At 43.4% G+C, this 3,917-nt stretch overlaps 1 long non-coding RNA gene across 2 annotated transcripts; it reads left to right on the top strand.

Annotated features, from left to right (window-relative positions):
* Window positions 1-1,900: 1,900 nt before the first annotated feature.
* Window positions 1,901-3,478, top strand: LOC135502023 (uncharacterized). Of its 2 annotated transcripts, none has more exons than XR_010449722.1 (2): window positions 1,901-1,975; window positions 3,410-3,478. It is a non-coding gene; the product is annotated as an uncharacterized LOC135502023 (long non-coding RNA). The 2 variants fall into 2 exon arrangements; XR_010449721.1 differs by lacking the exon at window positions 1,901-1,975 and adding an exon at window positions 2,998-3,066.
* Window positions 3,479-3,917: the final 439 nt, after the last annotated feature.

The raw sequence follows: 3,917 nt of genomic DNA, 5'->3' as shown, positions 1-3,917 counted from the left end.
CGGTTGCACTTAAGTTGTTTAAGTTATCAAGTCGTCATTTTGACACAATACTCCTACCTCGTCAGCACCCATGTTCAGCTTTGTGATCCAGGTTTACCCAGCCGCAATTCCTGAAAAAAGCCATTATAATAGGGTGTATTCTCAGAAAGAACTTGCGTCATCGTTATCAGACTCTCACCGTATCTAATATAACTTGGATAGGCGGGCAGGAGGCGCCTTATAAACTGAATAGTTGGCAAACAATAAGACAGCCTGACCAGGGATATTATTGCCTCAGCCGACAAGGTCATATCTTACTCTAAATAGGCCAGATAAAGGATTACTTGCATTATATCGTGTCTTTCCTAAGCCTATAAAGCGACTAGTAATAGGTTGTGTTCTCAAACGGACCTGGCGTCGTCAGACTCTCACCGTATCTAATATAACTTGGATACGCGGGCAAGAGGCGCCTTATAAACTGAAAAGTTGGCACACATTTGAACTAGTTGCCCATGGATATTATTGCGTCAGTCGACAAGGTCATATCTTATTCTATAAAAGGATAAAGAATGGATTCCTTGCACTATATCGCGTCTTTCCCAAGCCTAGAACGCGGTTGGAAATGTTTTCGATCCCGCGTTTTTTTACATTTCGAGATATCGAAAGGCATCAGCGAATTTACTTTTACATAAAAACAAAAACTTACTTTCCAGCGTGACATTATTAGAGACAGATGCTCTCCTCTGGCTCCTTCAAAACTGTCACAAAGATCAATACGGTGACCTTTGTTTCCGTCATTATTGGCATATTGGGATACCGTCGAAACAAAGTAAATATGGAACAGAGCGCAGACTAGTAATGCTAACTAATAGCGTTCTATTATCACCCGTACGGACTATTAAAGATATGGGTAAAGGACAGAGCAAGGAGACAATAAAATACGGTAGGCGGTTTACGCCAGTTGGTTAGCAAATCGCTTCGAGAGGTTTGGCCATCAAAGAAATTAATAAAACCATTGGAGAAGTATTTCCAAGTGAGCAGATGCAACGTACAAACAAACGTGGTATATGTACGATTGACATCTGGCTTTTATATCGTGGGCATTCTACGATTAATGAAGAGCCAATCAGGAGTCCGTTATAGTGAAGGAGGTTAGGTTGTTGATCGTTTGTTTAATATGTGGTCACTGCCCGCTCGTCCCCGCTCCCCGGGCGCCCGCCCGCCCGCCCCCCTCCGATTCCACCATAGACCCCGCATTTAGGCCCTACCCTTTTTAGTGCAGGCAATGCTTTGAATTACCGAACATCTGCCTTTGACGTCCCCGTTATGCGCTCCGACCGTGCGCCCCGACCAGTACGAACTGCCGGTGTAAAAGTAGAAAATATCCCCTGGAAAAAGTGTCCGGCCCTATTGTATTCTGCTATAATAATAATATTTTTATGGTCCTATTATCTGGTCTATCGAGACCATGACTGACAATGCAATAGCTCAGAGATTGAAGCGCATAATAGAATCCTTTGTTTCCCGGACATTCTATCCTAGGACATTTTAAACTTCTACATCGGTCCAGTGTAATCGTCATTGTAGTCCTCTGAAGATATCAGCCCGAGTCAGCTTGCAAGCACAAGGAAGATAGTGGAAGAGTACCCTCCCCTGATCCCCACCCATAAACGTGCCCGCCCACGGACCCCAACCACCACCACGCTTTGGCTGCACATTGATTTTTTTACTCTCTCCGCCTCACGTTTGATTGGAAATGCCCCCAAGCTCAGGATGATAGGCCTACTTTTTCCTATTTCGCTGGGTGATGAGTCAACCGAACATAATCACGACGCCAACTGCATTGCGAAAGTGACGAAATCAGCGCCTCTGGTCTCAATATTGCGAAATGCCCGGTTAGCAGAATTTCTTAAGAGTCGGACCTCAATTCATTTGTCGTGATATATCGCTTACCATCGGGACGAAATGGATTCTACCAGTAACAATAATGATACAGGTAATAGCATGGTTAATGAAGATTTAGCAGGTATAAATATTATTGTGAAGTTTTCTTTACATAATCGACATTGGCGGCGTTTGGCCAACCAAACCAGCCAGCCCCTTTCGGTACAGCCTGCATACAATGTCTATAACATATGCCTTTGCACATGGTGCATCGAATGTAACTGAAATGAAATGCATGAACAGAAGGCAGCTGCTGTGCAGACTGACAGAGGTATAAAGTTATTTATGGACCCTTGACATTTAAGATAAGCGGAATCTTGATTTGTTTGCTTGTTTCACCTATAGGAGATGGGTAGGCCTATTACTAGTATTGGTATTATTGTTAATGTTATGTTAGGTGAGCACACTCACTGACACTCACACTCACGGGCCATCATGGCCATGGCCATGCAGACGCAGTGACAGTGTGGGCTATTATAAATCACATAAACTGTGAGATGCAAACTTGTGATATCGCGATATGGGTAGGTAATCATTAAGTGCATCTCACGGTTTATTATAAGCCCACAGTGTGACGACAATCACAATTGAATAATGTCGATGCCAAAATCATGCGAGTAAATGCGAGTATCGTATAGCGAGGCTATAGTTTTGTCCAAGTTGTTACGTAATCTTGGAAATCTGGACTTTTACTACAGCAAATACATTACAGTCATAGGCTTACTCTGAAAAGGTTCCCTTCAAACTTGGTACATGTGCAAACAAAATTGGCATTTGGATTGTGAAAAAAAAGGATGCAACTGTGACTCTTTCCCGTTTCCTTCTCGTATTGTTCTGGACACTCTCCACGCATGCGAGGAGTTTGGTCAGGGTCTTCCTCGAAACTGTCTGTTGTACTGCCACATCGTGAGAAGATGATGGTATGGTACAAATGTAGATAGCCATGGTATCTAGCACTGCATTTACAGAAGCTTAGCAGCCCACCAGGCCAGGCCTACCAGTACATTGATTTAGTTAATGAATTATGAGTGACTTTCTCACGCACGCTGTTATTGTAACTGAACAACTGAGGACCAGGAATGGTTATTAAAAGTGGACCCACAATGATTATGATGACAGTACAGTACTGCCACTTTTTAAAGGGTAATTAAAATTAGCGCCATGTCTGCATGACAGAAATAGTAAAATGGGGATACAAAGCAGACCTGGCGATATATTATCGTGCAATGTTAGCATCATTGGGAATTGCCATTCTAAATTTTAACTTCTTCATCTTTGCGAAAATTCTGGCTGCATAGCAGCCATCTTTGAATTTTTTTTTCCGATTTCATTGCCAATGGTTGTATGCAGAGGTACAAATAATACCCAAAAGATTGAGAAGCAGATACACTGCCACTAAAAGTGACTGACAATAATCTTCAGATTGTGGCATGTGACCTCTTTGCTAGACCGTCTGACCCAGATGTGTTTGCCTTCTCTTTTACAGGCTGCACCAGCAAGTAGGCCTGAGGCAACTTCTCAACCTGTGAACAATAGGAAGTCAGTCAAAGCTAAGGTATGTGTGTGACCAAGTTTCCATCACCGAATTCTTTTCTGACCTTGAGATTGTTTAGACTTTACTTGTCATGTCCAATCTGTCATCATGACTTTATGGGAAAACCTGTGGCATGTTTGTCAAGGTTCCGCAGCAAAACATCCCCATAGCATAATGCTGCCACCTCCGTGCTTCACAGTCGGTACGGTGTTCTTTGGATTACCCCCCCCCCCCGTTTTGCCAAACGTACTGCTGGTAGTTGTGGCCGAAGACTTCGCTTTTAGTCTCATCAGACCAAAGAACACTCCTCCAGAAGGCTCTGTATTTGCCCACATGTTCTCTCGCAAACTTCAGCCTTGCTTCCCGGTGGCGTTTTTGAAGTTAAGGCTTCTTTCTTGCCCTGCAGCCTCGTAGTCCACTACGATGCAAGACCTTCTGGACAGTGGATAGTGACACATTT

This window comes from Lineus longissimus, chromosome 18, assembly GCF_910592395.1.
Source record: "Lineus longissimus chromosome 18, tnLinLong1.2, whole genome shotgun sequence".
Lineage (NCBI taxonomy): Eukaryota > Metazoa > Nemertea > Pilidiophora > Heteronemertea > Lineidae > Lineus > Lineus longissimus.
The sequence above is the reverse complement of the archived record's forward strand: the minus strand, read 5'-3'. Positions and strand labels throughout refer to the sequence as shown.